This window comes from Rhinolophus ferrumequinum (assembly GCF_004115265.2).
Source record: "Rhinolophus ferrumequinum isolate MPI-CBG mRhiFer1 chromosome 15 unlocalized genomic scaffold, mRhiFer1_v1.p scaffold_54_arrow_ctg1_1, whole genome shotgun sequence".
In the NCBI taxonomy this organism is placed as follows: Eukaryota; Metazoa; Chordata; class Mammalia; order Chiroptera; family Rhinolophidae; genus Rhinolophus; species Rhinolophus ferrumequinum.
In genome coordinates this window covers 7,077,595-7,096,438 of record NW_022680357.1, presented here as the reverse complement: position 1 = coordinate 7,096,438, position 18,844 = coordinate 7,077,595, and the positions used below count along the sequence as shown (strand labels likewise).

Below are 18,844 nucleotides of genomic sequence, written 5' to 3'. Positions count from 1 at the left end.
CTTACAATTTTATCATGAATTCAGCGGCCCGTGTCTGTGACCTGTACAAGAGCTATTTGTGAATGGGTGAATGAATGAACGGATGAATGATGCATTTGCAGAGTAAGACTATTGAATTATACGTCAGTGTCACAGCACCATGAGCTGGAATGCACCACAATACAGGTTTTCAAGCAAATTTATCCTCAAATAGAGGAACTAAGATCCAATGAGTTAACCAGCTTGCCAAATCATATACACACACGCGTGCGCGCGGGTAAGCCAGTAGGAGAGGAGTTATGAATTGTTCTGAATGACAATAATAGTAATCATGGCTACCACTTATTTAGCGCTGACAGTATGCCAGGCACACAGTTGGGGTTGGTACTTTCTGAGGCAAGAATACTCATTTGTGGACATAATCACCTGAATTCGAAAGAAACTATGCACATGGTTTAAAAAACATATTTTGCCTGTCAGCAAAATATTTCTCCTTTCAGGAGAAAGTTTATCTTTTTACTTTGGAGCTTTTCAAAAACGTGAATAAATCCTTAGCCTCCTGCATTTAGAGAAACCAAATTCCTTGTTTCTATAACTTATTAACCAGCCATTTCACCAAAATCTGTGCTTGCCCTTCACGATTTCCGGTCAGTGCTACACGTCCACCAATGTCTTCAATAAACAACCTCATGTCACACAGTTAAGTAGGAACAGCAAACAGATCTAATCTTTGGCTTAGGTGAAGCGATTTAGCAGAAGCTCCAAGTGACTGTTTTCCTTGGGTCATTCAACTGGGGACGAATGGGTAATGAGGACGAACACAGAGATGGATGAACACCCCTCTTTGCTGCTCAAACCAACAGAAAGGGTGCAGCAAAACCTGCTTTCATTTCCTCTCACTCTCTAATGCCAGGCAGAGGGGAGGTCCGCCGGTATCGGTATCAGTTTATTAATACAGTAAAGAGAAGCAGATTGTCCTGATCACATTTGGTGCGTTATCTTACGCAGGAGACAACGGGCTCATCTCTGCCCACAAGTGGGACGGAGAGAGGCCACCGCTGGTCACAACTCATCACCTTCTGCCTTACTGGGATAATGATACCTTCCTCCAGCCTTCTCTTCTGTGGCCTAGTTTCTGTCTTTCTTGTTTATTCGCTGAATCCGAAGGTGGAAGGGGCCTTAGCTACAGACTATTCTAGTTCAATTCTCTATTATCATTTTTTATTTTTTAAATGAGCAAAGTGAAGTCAGAATGGCCAAATCTGCTGTTGTTAAGATCCTCTGGTCAGTTCACACAGCCTGGTGCGCTGGAGTTTCCAGAGACTGATCTAGATTGGGAGGATGGGTGGGGCTTCTGGATGACAGAAGAATGGTTTCAAAATACAAAGACGGTGATCATCTCTCACAGCACTCATCCATGCAACTGAACAAGTCATTCGAAATACAACGTGCTTGCCACTTTTTTGGGTTGTTAGGGCCGGAGCACTGAGACGGACATGCATCATACCTTCAGAGATTCCCCCGTCCGTGGAGGAGACACATAACACACAGGTAATAAACAGGATAATGAGAGTGCATGCTGAGTGCCACGCAGATTTAAACGGGGTGAAATGGTGGAGAATAACCAGGCAGGCAGTGGGGTGCCACTTAGGCTTCTGCCTCTTCACCCATGATGCTTGAATCCACTATCATACAACCCATTCTTGTAACTTCCATTCTTTTTGATCTTCCTCTTTTCCACCAATAAGAGAGCAGAAGGAAATGCTTTTCTTCTTTCATTTCTCTGCTGACACTCTCGCCTTTCATTCTCATCTACTCATTAAATCAAAAAGATCCCCTGGACTCTGACTCCTGATCTAGCAGAGGGGAGGTAGGGTGAGAAGGAAGCATGTAACACACCTCTGCTATGCAGCAGCTTAAGAGAGACGAGACACACGTGTGGAATGTGTGGATGGGAATATATGATGGGGGTTGGTGGTTGGTCAAGTGTCAAAGCAAATGGGAAGGTCCATGAGAATTACCAAATGACAGCATCATTCCGAGTGCCCTCTACGCCATGGGAATCCAAATGCAACTGGCATGGATCCCACCCTAGGCCTAGCCATCATTAAATTCATGCTCTTATGTCACTCCTCTCATTCTCCTGCCCTCCTGTATTCCAACCGATACCTGACCTCTCCCATTTCCAGCTAATATTTTTTCTTTTTTTTAACTCAGTAGAATTCTACCTCCTTGGATGATAATCATTGCTCTTTCTGTTTCTGTTCACCCTTAGACTGTTCTGCTCTTTCCTGCTCCACTGAGCTCCAGAGTCTACAAATATTATCACGGGGTCAACCTTCCACACTGAAAACAGATACAGTTTATTCTTTATCCTAAAAGGGGATATCAAGAAACTGAGGACATAGGGAAACGTTCATTTATCAGGAGAGTCTTAACAGAGAGCCACTGGAAGAGTAGACTAGGAGAGTGGGGAGGGTTTCCCGGCTGATGGGACCACGGGTAGAAAGACCAAGGTGGTTTTTGGCATGAAGATCACTTGGGAAGGTTGACAGCCACATGAGGAAGGAGTGCCCGGAGGGATATGCCAACAGAGGGAACGGAAAGAAGTCTTTCAAAGGCCTGGATCAAAGACTCACTGTTTTCTTAGTGGAGGACGAAGAATAAGACTAAGTCAGCGATGACTAAAGCGGGGACCGGGGTACCTGGGGAGAGAAAGGTAGGTGCCCATAGGTGAGTGAGTGGGCTTTGGTCTGATTGTAGGCGTTTGGAGTCAGAAATGACAGCCAGAAGTAAGTGAAGATGTGTAGCCATCTGTGCTGCCTATGGCATGGAATTTAGTGACAGACTTAGAGCTTGTTATTCTAGACCTAACAGTTGACAAAGCAGAGGTAAAAGCTTAGTAGAATATCGAGTGGTAACTAGAGGACAAAAAGTCATCAAGGAGACCCAGCCTGGTGTCTTATCTAATGCCAATTCTGTTTCTCCCACTTACATAGTACCCCATCAGAAGTCAGATGCCTCCATCATCTATCTCCTCATGCCCGCCCCCCCACCACGTGTTTGCCCATCACTATGTCCACCAAGTATGGATGGCCTACCATGTGTGGGCCAGCACCACAGCAGATGCTGTGGATATAATCAGAGGTTAGATACTGTTTAACAACCAGCATAGGACAGGCACCAACCAGTTAAGAGTGGCACACGCCGTGGCATTAGAGGACCATTAACCCTTTAGTTCTGGATCAAGGGTCCATGTGGTGGGAGAAGGCACATGGAATTGCAGTGGTGGAAGACACTCGGGGTTTTGGGACAGCAGCAGCATACTGACCAACACCCACCTGGTGGACACCAGCTGGGTACAAGCCTGCACACAAGCAAGGACAATGAAGACCTGGCCTTTGCACCCATAGGGTCTCTAGCCCAGCACTGCCCTGTCCGATATGGTAGGTTGTCACTAGCCAATGACATTATTTAAGTTTAATGAAAAATAAATACAAATGTTAAACTTAGTTCCTCAGTTGCAGTAGCCACGTTTCAAGTGTGTAATGGCCACATCTGGCTAGTGGTTCCTAGACTTCATGGCACAGAGAGAGAATATTCCTGTCACCACAGAAAGTTCTACTGGACAATGGTGGACTAAAGAAAAAGATGAACATTAAATAAATTTTTGCTCAGTGAACTAATTATAATTTTGATGCAGTAGCTAGTGGAACCTGAGAGGAGGTAGAGTCAAGGCAGGCTTCCACTGGCAGCTAAAAGCCGTAGGAAATTACTCTGAGGCTGAAGTTCTACCAATAATCCTATTCCACCAGCTTCCTGCCGCTTTCCTTTTGTTTGGCACACAGATCAGATAGGGACGTAAGAACTAGAATCCTACATAGACGCTGGTTCCTGCACTGACTCCCCTGTATCCAGGACATTGGCCAATCTATGCCCAAAGAGCCCCAATGGAAATGGAACATTCTGGAAAAAAAGGAAACAATGAAAGATAACCAGACTTTGGAAGCAGTGAATGAACATTGATTTTCTGAAGCTAATGGAACCATGAAAACCTTGACTCAGACCAAAGTAAGACATTAGCCACAACACCAATACAAGCATGACGTTAGATAAGAGCAAATTCCAACTGCAGCCATTGCTCCCACAAAAATCCCCTGAGGGACTGGAGCAGTTTCTTAACCCACAACGTACCACACATGTTATTGGTGAAGAGGGCACAAGGCCTGAGCATAAGGCCATCAGAAATGCCAGATCATGTTTTCCTGGTAACCAGGCAACCTCTCAGAACTCCATCTTTGTTCTAAGGGAAGTGACCTCTTGGCCCCGGAGGTTGATTGCTACTCACTGTACCAGAGAGGCTTTGATCACACGGAAAGCATCAAAATCTATTAGGCATACAGAGATTGGGCAGCCACTCTAACGTCCCCAATGAGGAGTTTTTCCATTTCTTCCTTTTTTACATTTTTTTAAATTATCAGATATCTGCACACTGGTTTGGAGCAGCAAATTAATATTTTTTTTTCTCTTTAGACTGCAATGTCGATATGGAAATACCATATCCAAAGACAAATTAACATGCATTCCTTACAACACTGTACTAATTATCTCGGGGACCAGTACCTCCCCTAGGTTAGAAACTTCGGCCCCAATTCAGGGTTGGAACATGCATTTCTTTCGGAGAAGCAGTAATTTGTATGATGTTGAAAAGGTGGACACAAGGGTGGGAGGGTCACGTGTAATCTGAAAATCCAGCCTTGAAACCTTCTTTCCTCCATTCCTCCCCTGCTCCAGCACCACAAAGGTGGCTAGGAGGATACTGCTTGAAACAGAAAAAGAGGGAGTTACATGCCTATTTAACGGTACACCCAATAGATCTGAACAGAATGCCCGCCAAACAGCCCCCTCCTTTTCACTTACAAAATCTCACAATTTTCAGGAAATGCTGCAGTCTGAACTTCAAAGGCATTACAAGACAGATGTAGCATGTAGGGAATTAGACGTAAAATTTCCTTTATTATTGGGAACAAAAGCTGTGGGTCTAATCTCCTGTGTGATACAAGCTTTAGCTGATCAGGGTTACACTAAGTCATTCTGATATAGCAAACAGCGAATACACCACCTCTTTTATTTGTTCCCATTCCCTCCTTCTTCTCTCCATTCACATATGCAAATTCCACAGCAGTGAGGGAGCCATGCAATACCACGGAGGGCAAAAGAATTTCCTTTGATCAACCTCTCCTGGGCCTGGAGTCCCACAGCCGCCAATTCTACCTGCCCCTTTATTATATTTCATACATCAAATGATCCTGCACGACTCTCAGAAGCAGAATACATTAAGAAATTCTGCAATCTAGGAGGAGCTACGTCTTGAAAAAAAATAAATATTTCCTTTAGTTAGCCTTTTCGAATTTTCATATTTGTTGTTGAATTATTACAGATTTATTCATAAAGCAAGTTGTTCGCCGACTGAACTATTGGCAAGGAGAGCTGATGTCAGAGATTATATGGAGGTCTGTGTACCATCGCTAATGCACGGTATAAAGTAAGAGTTGGAGAAATTGGACACAGTACTGCTGGCTTCACCAAAAATGAAGTCCTTATGCACGATGAGAAAGGCAGACGGCGGAAAGTGCTTACTTGCTAAAAACCAGTGAAATGTCTAAAATGTACCCTAGTACGGAAACGTACCCTAGTACATCCTCGGGTACAGAATTTCGTTCTTGCAGTAATTTTTACATAGCAGTAATGCATTCTGGCTCAAAAGGAGCAAAATTAATTGTTCTTACATGCCTCAAGAAATAAGTGGTCTCACCAACTGATCTGTTTCCTGGCATTTCTTTCTACTTTTCAGGGTCATGTGACTGAGAGAAGGGGACAAAAATGTCTCCTAATGAGAAAAACTTAGGGAACAAGAGGAAAACAAAAGCACATTTAACTCCCAGCCAGTAACAACAGCAGGGTTAACCCACCATGCTCTCACACATTTCAGATGTTCCTTGTGGTGGTGGGGGTGGGGGGGGGTTCTACCAGCAAACCCTCCCCTCTCATCTCTGAATCCAGTGGAATCTTACAGAAAAGAAAGACCCAGACAGGCAGCAAAGTGTTTGTGGGAACTTCAGGCTGGCAGAAGAGAGCTTTCCACCGTGAACACGATCAAAGAAATGGATGCATTTATGTAATGAATGTTCAAAAGCGGTCGGTACTTACTGAATGCTGAGCCCGATCAAGGAAACTGTAAGTGCCACTTGCATGAGTTCTCTGAGCAGTTTCCTAGGAAAGAAGAGAGGGAAGACTTTAACATCGAGGAATGCATTCTGGAATTGTGTCTGCATCTTTTTTTGTCAGAATAATCTCATGTTAACCGCTAAAATAGATGCTTGACCACGCTGTGAATTTAACAATGAGTGACAGTGGTGGTGAAAATGACTACGATCAAGTCTGTAAATACATTTTCATGGAATGCTTTTACACTCAGGTTAGGAAGATGTCCCTATTTTCTCTACTGCAGAAGAGGAAACTCAGGTTCAGACAGCTCAAACAAGTCTGCCTGGAGGTGGAGGACCCTGGATTTGAACTTGGGCTGATGGATACCAAGTTTAGAACCACTCTGCTATACAGTAAGACCTCACTTAACACTGTTAATAGGTTCTGCTACCTTAAGCAAAACGACGTATAAGGAAACCAATTTTACCACAGGCAAGTTGATATAAACAAGTTCCCACAGCATCTCATCAACATTCTAACGGAATGAAAATAACATTATTCGAAGACCTGCTGTACTCTTGTGTTACACAGTGAGCTCTTTGTCATAGGATGGGGACAAGGAAAGACTGGAGGACAAGCTTTCAGAAATATTATTGTGGATTTTCCTGCCTAGAGCTAAGTGGGATGAAATCAACTCTAAATTTCCTTTTAAATCTAGAACTCCGAGATTCTGTAATGCCCAATCCTATGATAGCTAAAGTTCATTTGCAATGAGTAAAACTGTGACAGAAGGTGCCCCACCAATAAATTTCATAAACATGGCTATCGTCATCCAATCAGAAGGAGTAAGATTCATTTTCATTCATATTTAAATAAACCAAATATTGCCTGAACTGCAAATGACCATTATAATCTCATATAAGATAGTGATTTGGGGATAGGTCATCACCAACCAGAGAAAAGGCAAGATTTGGTAATAGACCTGAAAGACACTGATGGCATCCTATACCCAAGGCAGTTGACCCTGACATGCTTCCTCCCTGGGATAAACCTAAGTAGCACAAATGGGACTGGTCTGCAGCATTCTAGAATCTTCATCAGGCGTTCTTTCAGTTACTCCCATAATGTGTTGATACAACTTATAACCCAACTCAATGCAACTCAAGTTTCAGAGCTTAATTATTATTTGTAGTTATCTATTTAGAAAATGCGTCCCCCCTTTCTTAATATGATGGACCTTTTTTGTTTTGGTTTGTTTTAACTTCACATTTGTTGTATTCACTGGTGTTGATAAATTATAATATCTGAGAACATCAAGTGGTTCCAAAATATTGGAAAGAGAGACCTCTGTCTGGAGAGGCCTGAGAGTATACACAGCTGTGAAGTGGTGAGGCTGGTAACGACAGTTCTCATCCATCCACCCATCCATCCATCCACCCTCCCACCCACCCACCCACCCATCCATCCATCCACCCATCCATTCCACTTATCCGTGGCTCCACTACCTACTTCATGGTTTTATGACCATGAACAAGACACCTTTCTTTGTCTCAGATTCCTCATCTATAAAATGGAAATAAATACCTACCTCAAAAATTGAGGTGAGTATTAAGAGTGAATATTTGTAAAGTACTTGACATTATCCTCGGCACCAAGTCAATGCTGTTTAAAGGAGATTAGTTATTAGCCCTTTTCTATCCCAGGCACTGTCCCCGTGGTACCTACAGCTCAGTGGGGGAGACAAAGCACAGTCAGGGAGGTTGGAGACGCTTTACCAAGGATGTGACAATAAAGCTGAAATTGTAAAGACACTAGAAGAATGTAACCAGGTGAGGAGAAAGAGCATGATTTGGGAAGAAAAGTTAGAACAGTTAGGAAACGAACAGGCACATTACGTGTATCTTCTATGAATTCTCTATGGAGAATTATCTGTGTTGTCGCTTTCTTCTTCTTCTTCTTGTCGTCATCGTCATTGACATACAGCAGTAGTAAGAGTAGTTTACTGAATCCGTCGTATATCATAGGTTTTGTCTTTAAATCTACACGCATCCTCTTATTTATTAAAAAATGACAGCTCCTACAGTCAGAGTCGACCTTCTTAACTCCTGTTCCTCCTCCTGTCCAGTCCCTTCCTCCAACCTGATACCCGTTCACATACGCAACGGTAAAAGACACAGGCTGTCACACCTCCAATCCTTTGGTGACATCTTTCTTCCTGAACTGCCCATCCATCACCTGGGCCAATCTGAACTCATTCTTCAAGTTGAACCCAAGTGTGAACTTCTCTCTGCAGCTTTCACGGACCCTTTCATTTCTGCTGGACTGAATTGTTTTCGGTGGCCTTTCACATATCCTTCCCTCCTAACAAGAGTATATGCTCTCTCTAACCCACTGTAGACTCGGCCTGCCCAGGCTCTGAACTCCTGGAAGGTGAGGACAATGTTTTATTCAACTCAGTAGCCTTATCACCTGGCACAGCACCCAGCCACTTAGCAGCTGCTCAGGACACGGGGTAGCATAAGAAGCATTCCTCGTTGACCTAAAGTGTTACAGCACCAAGGAAGGGCATGGAGCTTCATGCCAAAAAGTGGTTTTCTCTGAGCATCATGGCCTTCTCTGATGCTCTCATACTTGGTGTCCAGATGATAACGTTAATAGCATGTCCGTATCAGCTTTATGCCCACACCTTTCTATCTGTTTTTAATCCAACCTGCCATTGCAATGAATTTTAAACCTGTTCCCTTTTACACTAATAAGAATCTGTCAAATCCTCCAGGTGGGTGGTTTTATAAAAACAAAGGCTGAGAGCCGTTGTTACAAGGTAGTGATAGAAATAGTCGTTAGCAATGGCATCAGACAGCAAGAAAAATCAAAGATGTTTTCTAGCGTTCCAGAGGAGTGATACAGTTAAAAAAAATAAGTAAATAAAAATACTAAGGTCATCCTGAGTTTGCAATTCCTCTTGCAGATTACCTGAAGAGCAATTTGCAACCAGGGAAAAACTTGGGCCCCAGTGGATTGGACGGAATTGTCATCATCCTGAGACTGCTGGAGCTAAAAAAGCTGCAAGTGAAGGAAAGGCAGAAGGACTGGGAACAAAGTCAGGCAGAGTGGAGGGCAATGCTCACGCGGTCCATCCGAATGGATGCACAAAATCACGAACCGATTACTTCCGAGTCACTGAAGTCGATGACCCTAGGCCTGCAGTGTAAGTTTCTAACTCGGACTCTAAACAGGGCCGGCTACTGCAACAATTCTATTCTCACAGGCTCTGGCATGGGCAGCCTCATGGCTTTCCTCGCACAGAGGACCTCAAGGGGCTGCTGAGATCTTCCCTGTCTCCATGCTACATCTCTCTTCCCTCCACGGAGCTGGCAGAGCAGTCTTTACAGAACGTGAATGTGCCCACGTGACTTAACCGTTTAAACCCTCTATCGATGGCTTCCCATTCTATGCAGGACAGAGCCAAGCCCTGGGACACAGCCTGTCATCCCACATGGTGTGCTTCTGCTTGCAGCTCCAGTCTTTTGTATTAGGGGGTGGGCACCCCGGCCCTCTGGACCCCTGTACCAGCCCCAGCGACCTCCCAGTTCTGGATCATACTTTATCCCCCACGAGCCACAGGGAAGCTGTATCAGCTGCGTCTTTGACCTGGGGATGGTCTTAACACTCAGTCACCTCACATTCATTCTTCCTTCCTGATGGAAACCCCGACGACTGGTCTCAGGAACCCACTATCCTTCCTTCATGGCACATATCACAGCTATTGTTAACAGTCAGTTACAGATGATTTGATTGAAGTCTGCCTGTTTCACCAGTATGTTAGCTCCACGAGGCCAGGGGCTGGGTCTGTGTGCTCACCATGTTAACTCTAGCTCTGACCACACTGCTGTGGACAGAGGAGGCATTTGATAAACACTTGCTGAAGGAAGGAAATACGGAAGGGCGGGAGGGAGAGGGGATAGAAGGGAGGAAGGAAGAAAGGACGAAAAGGAGGGAGGACAGATAAGCTTACTCACCCCACTGCTAACTTCAGACACACTTCAGGTGACTATGCAGCAACGTTAAGAGTCATATTGTCCCCCTAGTCACCCCAGAAATCATCTGTACGACACGATGCTGGCTCCATTAGGGCTGTGTCGAGCGAGGATGAAACCGCCCCCATCTCCAACTTCTTCCAGGAATTTGGAAGGCACCGCTCAGTGTCCACTAGCTGCTAGAACTGAGCAGTCAGTATTGTGCAGTCACCGTTCTCTGCCACGTGTTCAGGGAAGAAGAGACGAGGCCAGGCTTTGGAGCCAGAAGAATGGCGCAGAGAGCACAGGCACGAGTGGAGGGACCGTGGAGAAGGGGAGTTGCTGCGGGGGTGGGGCCACCTTGTTACCTGCTCACGTGGCGGTGCAGGTGCAAGATGTAGGTCCCTCACAGGACTGATCACCTCTCCTGCCTCGCAGAGCTGAGACTCCTCCTGTGCTGTGTAATAAGTATCCCTCCCCACCTTTTTCTGAGCTACTCTGAGTGGGTTTCAGTTGCTCGCCAGGAAAAGAGCTACTAGTAAGACACTGGTCTAAAAGGTGGCGTCTCACCCAGCTGGGGGGCGAGGGGTCCTCTGCCAGCCTTGCATTCAGAAAAGCGCGCTGTATTTGGACCACATCGGTGATTGTGCTGGGGGACACTCTCTCCAAATGTCTCGGTAGCCCCAGGTGTCTGGAGTTTCACTGTCCTTGAAAGGGGCCTGAAGTCACATCAGCACAGAATAAGGCAGCCAGTGCCATACAGACTCTTCCTGTGCGACTTGGCAATGGCGGAGTGTGGACTGACTGGCACCGATCACACCTGCGATGGGAGGACAGCAAGCCAGGGTAGGACGTGCTCTGCAGCCCCAAGGAAACCCCGTGACTCTCAGCCTGTAGCCCAAGACTGCTGACCAGTGACCACTACTGCGGTTGCGTGCCGAGATCGGCTGCACTGGGCCATGCAGATGACTGCGTGTCCGTGGGTTTGCTGCAGATCCAAGTTCCCTGAGCTCCAGACGCAGAACCAGCACGTCTCCTTCCTGTAAGTGTGTGGCCTGTTTTCTAAGGAGAGCCGCGGGCGAGCACGCCACGTCCCACCTTGACCACACAGCGGATTCCACGCAGCAAGGATGGTTCGAGACCTGTCAGTTGTTCTTCCACGTCATCTGTCTCTGCATCCTACCCATTCCCATGTCAGCTGCCAGTTTCTGGGTGGAGTATTTCCAAAATATCCCTTTTCTGCCCCTTATATTTGTTCAATGTAACTAACTGAGCGGAACAAGATCAAAATCCAAGAGCCAAGAGTTCTAAACTCAAACCGAATGCCCCACACTCTGGTTCCCTTCCCTGGTAAGCATGTACGTATCCTTCTTTGTCTGCCTGGGAAACATGGATGCATTCTGCATCCTTGGGAAGCCCTCACTGACCCCAGCTGACCTCCCCATGCACAGTGGAAAGCCCCCACTTTCCCACACTCGGAATCCCATCAGTCTCGGAGCACTCACTGTCCGCAGTCTCTATGTCCATCCTCCCCACTGGATGGTCAGCACCTGAGAGCCCCGGGCTGTGCTTTGCCTCATTCAGGAGCGACAGCACTATGTAGATTTTGGCCACAGGCCATGGGTTCAAAACCAGTTCTCCCATTCGTTTAGCTGTGTAACTTTGGGCCAACTGCTTGGCTTCTCTGAGCCTCCGTTTTCTTAGCGATCACGTAGGGATAATCATGCCTCTCTCCGAGGGGTGGTGTGAGGACTATGCCGTTACCTGGCTTTGCTACTTGATAAACACTGATCCTGCCAGGCACCCAACACCTGGGCCTATCTGCTCAACAACAGTCTTTCCAATAAAGTCCGAGGGTCCTTTGCAAAATCTTGCCAAATAGGTAAAACTATCCAGATAATTGTGACGGCAGAGCCGAGGCATACTAGTGGCCACCATCACCCCTGGCACATAGGAGGTTTCAGATCTTTCAGAAATCACGTACGGTGTCTGAAAATGAAGAATGAATGGGGTCCTCCCCTTCCTGATGACATACAACCGTAGTTGTTACTCCAAGGCTTACATTTGACTGGTCACAGCGTCGAAATGCAATAAGCATCCATTATTCTGCCTGCTGCATTTAATTCGCCTGTACTCACCCATCCAGCAAGGGCGCGGGGACAGGGTCTGTGATTCTCCATGGAAAGATTCTTCCCAGTCTCCCTCCCTATGGAAACCAACTTCTACTCGAAGCTCCGGGGAGTTTGGAGAAACTAACGATATAACACCCCACATGCCACCCTCCTCTGAGGTTTATTGCTGGTGTGTTTAATTTCCTGGCTTGGCCTTACAGGAGATTTCTAATGTTTGGGCTGTGGGGTATGTCCTGATTAAAAATAATCCTTCCAATTACGGGCTGGCATGAGCCTCCTGTCACACGCACTCTGCCACCAGCCTCTGTCAGCAATAATTGTGTCTGCACTGCCGAACTGTAAATGAAAACCCAGGGGCCACGTTTGGGTCCCTGGTTCCTGGGCCGCACCGGATCTTTTAATTTGCACTGTCTGTCAAAAAGACTCGGCTGTGCATACTCCAAAGACATCCTTAGACTCTCAGATTCAAGGCCAGAGAGAGCAAAGGCATCAAGGCCTTCTCGGTGATATTGTATTTGAACCCGCCAGAGACAACAGGGCGTATATGAGGCAACGAGGCTCTTGTTATTCTGCTCCAAACTTTAGCGAGACCCGGTATGAAAAGGGAAGCTGAACTCTAGGGAAATTTCAAGGTGTATTTATATTATTTTTTCCACCAAGTACATAAGACAGGACATTGAATTTAAAGCATGTGATAGTAACTCTGTGAGAGAAAATATACACATGAGACCTGATTATTTCAATCTCTATAAAGGTAAAAGTTTCTGGGTATAGAGTGAGGGAAAAGAGGCATGTGCTGTCAGCTGGAAAACATCATCGAGTTCTTGTGTAACCAGGGGGCAGGTGTCCCTATGGCTCGGCCCAGACTAGGCCCTTGAAATATGGCATAGAGTCAAAAAAGTATCCCTTGGAGACCCACACAGAGTGAAGGGGAGAGAGCACGCAGAGCTTGACACCCGGGTTCCACACCGCAGCCTTGACTGTTATCCACTCCAGACGTCCTGCTTAACCTCCTGCACTGAGGATGAGCAGGAGACACAGATGTGTCTTCCCAAGGAAGTGCCCCACGGGCTGAGCCTAGTTTCAGTGAGTTTCTGTGAATTACTGCATACTAGGTGTGACAATTAAGTTCGCGAACTTGTTGGACCAATGTTGCTAACCTTTTTTGATATCAGAAGAAATATTCATTACGAATTTGTACCAACTGGACAAACAGTTAACCAATTTTATTATTTGAAAGTGCTGAAAAGGCTGCGTGAAAAAGTGAGACGACCTGAACTTTTCATCAACAATCCATGGCTCTTGCATCACGACAATGCACCAGCTCACACGGCACTGTCTGCGAGGGGTTTTTAGCCAGTAAACAAATAAATGTGTTGGAACACCCTCCCTACTCACCTGATCTGGCCCCCAATGACTTCTTTCTTTACCCAAAGATAAAGGAAATATTGAAAGACATTTTGATGACATTCAGGACATCAAAGGTAATACGACAACAGCTCTGATGGCCATTCCAGAAAAAGAGTTCCAAAGTTGCTTTGAAGGGTGGACTAGGCACTGGCGTCGGTGCATAGCTTCCCAAGGGGAGTACTTAGAAGGCGACTGTAGTGATATTCAGCAATGAGGTGTGTGGTACTTTTCCTAGGATGAGTTCACAAACTTAATTGTCAGACCTCCTATGTTTCAATGACTGAGTTGTCCAAGTCAAGACCCATTCCCGGCCATGCGGGCAGGCTGCTGAAGCCCAGGCAGCTGTGCCCGGGAAGCCTTCCATCTGGATCAGACATCGGCAAACTATGGACCGAGGGCTAAATCCAACACAGGGTCTTGTAAATAAAGTTTTACTGGGACACAGTCACGCTTCTTCACTTGTGTACTACCTATGGTTGGGTTCCTGCTACAATACGGCTGTGTAGTTATGACAGATTCCACAGCTCACAAACCCAAACACATGTACGACTTGGCCCTTTATAGAACAAGAGATTGCTGTCCCCTGATATGAAGGCCGACAGAGATTCATATACAAGTTCACACAGATCTAAATACATAAATAACAACTGTTGTAATCATTACCCAATACTGAGCATGTGCCATGGACCAGGCATTTACTTACAAAATCCCCTCCAGGCACAACATCTCTTGTTTCCCTTTTCATGATGATGAGCTAGGCATTTAAGAATGTCAACTGTAATTGGAAAACAAATTACTTAATTAATTATTAATTTTTTTAAAAAGCGTCTGAAGGAACTTGCCCCAGATCTTAGCACTAGTTATCAGCAAAGCCAGGACCCAGGCCCACTTCTGTGTGGCTCTAGAGTTCACACTGTCAACCAGTATCTGGTGTACCGATCGTTTTTTAAAAACAGAGATGTTGTCTAGTTTGGCCTTTTGGGTGGGGCCTTGTGGCTCTGTTCTAGCGAGAAGAAAAGGGGTGAGCATCAGCTTCCCGTCTCAATTTCCCTGCAATAGTTTCCTTTGCCAATCCCTCCACAAACCTAGAGAAGTCCACACTTCTACTGTTTAAAGGTGGGAGAGGGGGGACTTCCTGGGACCTGTGATGTGTCCTTAGAGGGACCAGGGGTCAGTGCCAAGTAAATCAGAGAAAGGGGAGATCTTTCATTCCTGCAGATTCTTAGATTGCATGATAAAAGACTGGCTGAAACGGATAAACTCCTGGCTGATTACTGGAGTTGCACAAAATCGTCTGAAAGAGGAAAATGCTTCTTGTCATAGACATGGCGAGTGAGTTCTGTCCGTCAAGAAAAATGAGGCTTCTCAGCAAATGTTCCTGGGTTCACGTGAGCTGACTGTACCCAGATCCATCAGTGTCTGGAGTGGGCCTGGCACACACTTGGTATTAAGGAGACCAAAGAATCTCATCTGTGTAGAAACCACTCAACTCCTCACATAAAGAACTTAAGATGGAGAGAGAGGCCCGACCTCTGCAGAAATGGGACACAGGAAGCTCTGCTACTTCCACTGTATGGAAATGATAACAGAGAGGGATCAGTGTCACCTGCAATCGCCAGGCTCCAGGAGCGGGACTTGAAGAGAAAGGTGACCCTCCCAAAATGGTTTGTACCCCATGTGGTTTCAACACTCAGCTCCAAGACCCCACACTTAGCAGAGCTTCCCGGATCCTCCTGTGACAAATCCAGGGCGGGCTTCCTTTGGTCCCATTTGTCTCGGCTATCACGACACAGCAGATCATACCCATTTGATTAGCATCCGCCTCTCCTGCTAGAATAAATCCCCCATGAGGACTCGGACCTTGAGGCTTTTGTTTCCCCCACCAACTGCTTTGCACCTAATGTGATATCTGGAATAACGCTTGTGCCGAATGGAGGAATAGATGAGTAAATAGTTCTTGAATGAAACTCTAGGCTCTGGCATCCAAAGGGTCTCAGTCTGTGACCCAGGTGTTCTTCACTAACCACCCTGCTCTGTAAACTCTTTCTTTATGCCCAACTTCCCCATCTACCAGCTTTGTATAGGTCAGTTAGAGGACAGATCACAGTATCTGAAGAGACAAATTTATATGTGAAGGAAGCACTTTGACTTTGGGAGTTGACCCACCTAGGTACAGATCCTGGCTTCAACACTTTCCAGCTCTTTGACCCTGACTAGATTGCTTTATATCTCTGGGCCTCAGACAGAAAAGGCGGAAATGAAAATTATTCTTAGCAGATTCTTATAACAATTAAATGAGACAACACGGTAAATGGGTTTAGAGTATGGCTACCGTGGGAGATCAAAGAGCTGTACCTACTTTAACCATATTTATATCCTCCTCCTAAGCTGAAGACAATCTTAAGAAACAAGGACCATAAGAAAAGATGAAATAGGACCATTTGTGACAATATGGATGGATCTTGAGATTATAAAGCTAAGTGAAATAAGTCAGACAGAAAAAGTAGAGAACCGTATGATTTCACTGACATGTGGTATATAAAACTGAAAACAACAAAAGAACAAGACAAACCAAATGAAGACATAAAAACTCATAGGCACAGACAATAGTTTAGTGGTTACCAGAGGATAAGGGGGGTGGGGTGTGGTAGATGAGGGTAAAGGGGATCAAATATATGGTGATGGAAGGAGAACTGACTCTGGGTGGTGAACATACAATGGGATTTATAGATGATGTGATACAGAATTGTACACCTGAAATCTATGTAACTTTACTAACAATTGTCATCACAATAAACTTTAATAAAAAAATAAAATAATAAAATAAACAAGGAAAAGTGATGGAAAATATTGTCATTTAAAGGAACTCAGTAAACATCTATTTGGGACAGATACATGTACATACACATGTATTTATACAAACAGTAACAATAACAGGGAATAATAATAATAATCAGCCAGCACTTCCTCTGTGCCATACAGTGTGATCAACAATTTGCACGCAGCATTTCACTGAATTCTCATTAAATCCCTATGCTGTGGGTATCATTATCTCTAATTTTCAGATGAAGCATGATACTCAGAGAGGTTAAGTATTTGTGCAAGTTCCCACAGAGACACTAGAACTTCAACCCTGATCTGAATGGTGATCACATTATATTCACTCTCAAAAAGAATATTCCCATTCCAGGTAGACATCACGTGCTTCTGACGGCCCAGAAAACAGCCTGGGGTGACCTATCGGTGTGCTTTTATAAGAGATGAGCTTGGATGTGTCGCGACGCCATGATCAGCTCTCACACACAGAGGAAGCTTCTATACAATGGATCGTCTTTTCCCAAGCAACTCCCTTTGGCTATTATCCATCATCTCACTACTTCTCTTGATCTTTGTCATTGGAGAGAGAAATTGTGCAGGTATGAGTGATAGGCTTACAAAGGGAGGCCTCTCACACGTGATTCTAAATAACAGTCTCTTCCCCTGAACGTCAAGCTGCTCCCAGCCCCTGGACTCCCCTGATCGGGCATATGGCGCCAGGGGAAAATCCTCCCCACGATTCTAACAGTCCTCCTTCCACGACACCTGGTAGGTTGGGGAGCTCAACCAAGCCGTTCCTGAAGTGAAATGGAGAATGGATACAGCAATCAGAATGTTGGCAAGAGGTTGAGATACAGGCAGATTTATTGAGCTGGGATACAAAGCACATCATTGGGAATGCATGATGCTTTTGTTCATTAATCATCTTTTACTTTGAATCTATTTCTCAATGAAAAGTAGCTTTCCATTTCTATTACCAAGATGAATGTGTCAACAATACACAACAGCATAAACCAGACTGCAGTGGAGAAGGGAAAAAAAGAGACAAACAATAAAAACAAAAGGAAAGACAAAAATAAAAACCCTCAGTACATACTGTGATATATTTGTTCAGATTACCGCTTTATTTACACCACGGAGAACACTTTATTTTTGAGTTTCATAACTCATTGCTCTATAAAACAAAGGAAACTAGCTAGGAGCACCCACTGCAACATGAAGAAAGAAAACATACCATAAAGAAAACCCATCCTCTACCCCGTAAGTTTCAACTTAAAAAAAAAAAAACACACAGCCATTTAATATGTGTTGGACTCCAGAGTACCTTATTACCTTATTTAATTCAGACCAGGAAGATGTCTCAGAATAAAAATGGCACTCAAGTGATAGGAACTAAGCTATGAAATGTGGACATCCTATTTTCTTCAGAGAGAGAATCAGCTTATCAGAATTCATTTCAACCTAAGAAAGGTCTCATATATACACAATGGAACACTATTTGGCGGTACGAAAAGATGAAATAGTACCATTTGTGACAACATGGATGGATCTTGAGATTAAAATGCTAAGTGAAATAAGTCAGACAGAAAAAGTAGAGAACCGTATGATTTCACTGATATGTGGTATATAAAACTGAAAACAACAAAAGAACAAGACAAACAAATGAAGGCACAAAAACTCGTAGACATAGACAATAGTTTAGGGGTTACCAGAGGGTAAGGAGGGCAGGGGGCTCTAGAAGAGGGTAAATGGGGTCTAATATATGGTGATGGAAAGAGAACAGACTCTGGGTGGTGAACACATAATATGAGATATAGATAATGTATTACAGAAATCTATGTAACTTTACTAACAATTGTCACCCCAATAAACTTTAATTAAAAAAAAAATAAAAGGTCTCATGACTACACTGAAAATTCAAGCTGGCCTCATCATCTCAAGAATGTAATCTCAAGGAAACGGTAAAACTATCAAGGCAAACTTGGTGCCGTGTATATCTTTATGTATAAGAACCGTAAGTATCAGATCCCGACAGAATCACTGTGGCTGCGTCTGCTCCCAAGCACGGAGAGATCTCTACATAAATTACATGAAGTTCCTTTGCCAATTATACCATTATTTTTTTTCCCCTGAGTCATGGAGGGTAGTTGTCAAAGACACATTGCTGCATATTTTACATCTAAAATTCAGTATTCTGAAAAATAGGAGGCTTTAAAAAATGGTTTCCTAAATTAGTCCCTGACAGGGGTATGGGGTTTTAATCCCATTCTTGCTGTCAACTAG

At 44.7% G+C, this 18,844-nt stretch overlaps 1 protein-coding gene across 8 annotated transcripts in view; it reads right to left on the bottom strand.

Annotated features, from left to right (window-relative positions):
- Positions 1 to 18,844, bottom strand: part of RBFOX1 (RNA binding fox-1 homolog 1) — a 1,406,067-nt gene that overhangs the window by 1,160,275 nt on the left and 226,948 nt on the right. For all 8 annotated transcript variants that reach the window (XM_033101485.1, XM_033101490.1, XM_033101492.1 and 5 more), the window contains one exon: positions 6,190 to 6,252. The gene's annotated coding sequence lies outside the window, so the exon portion shown is untranslated. The remainder of the gene's footprint in view (positions 1 to 6,189; positions 6,253 to 18,844) is intronic.